Source organism: Poecilia latipinna, unplaced genomic scaffold (assembly GCF_001443285.1).
Source record: "Poecilia latipinna isolate Pla-1442-1.1 unplaced genomic scaffold, P_latipinna-1.0 Scaffold2512, whole genome shotgun sequence".
Taxonomy (NCBI): Eukaryota; Metazoa; Chordata; class Actinopteri; order Cyprinodontiformes; family Poeciliidae; genus Poecilia; species Poecilia latipinna.
Window position 1 is genome coordinate 27,577 of NW_015115128.1, and position 985 is coordinate 28,561.

Consider the following 985-nt stretch of genomic DNA (forward strand, 5'->3'; position numbering starts at 1 on the left):
GGGTGAACCCGCCTCTCGTCCGGAAAGTTAGCTCTAATCTTGATCAGATTCTTAAATTATAGTCTGGAGTTGCCACTCATCCCATAAAATAGGGGTTTGTTTTATAAGCAGAGACGTCCGGCGCCGCCGCTGCTTTGTAATGCCTTCCTCTAATCGGACCACTTTTTCGGTAACGAATAATCTAACGAGTTCGTATTTCAAATCCAGTAATCAGATTAAAGTTATTTATCCAAATCACTGCGCATTAATATTTTCTTTTGTATTTATTTTTATTCCTTCTGTGCGTCTTTGGGAGATGCTCTGTGACAGTTAGCAGCCACAGAAACATGAACAGTGCATGGAGATGCGCATTTTGTTGCTGGAAAAACAGAAATGTCGTCAAGCCGTGATTTGTGGCTTTTGTCTTGTTTTTTCTAAACTCATAAAAAATAAAGATTCACCGGTCGCATTTTTTGGGGGACTTGTGTTTGAACGTGAAGTTGCTCATTGGAAATGAGCAGAGATGCATAATCAGCCCCAATATTTAAAATACTATTCTAAACAACGTTGTTGGAAGCTGTCCTTTATTTTCCATTAATACAGAAAATGAACCTCTAAACGTTACATCACTGACAGGCAGCGGTGTATATGTTTCCTAANGCAAACAAAAGACCCTCCTGCTTTGCTCGACCAAAACAGCAGAAGATGCCTCAGCACTGCGGGATATTGTTGATCAGATCGACAGACTATTGACGTGAGGGCTCAACAGACAACTTTTCGCAAGTAAGATGGACATATTACTTTGTATTTTTTGTGATTAGAATATTACTATACTGTATTTATGTCCACTGGCGAAATACCAGCTAATGCTAGCTGGTATAGCGCTATAGTGCTTGGTGTTCAGCCCCTGCTCTGAAAGCTATCCCAGATTATCTTAAAAGGTTTATTCTCTAACATTGACTTAGATTATCTGATACAAGAGCCTACTATAGAAATGAAACAATAT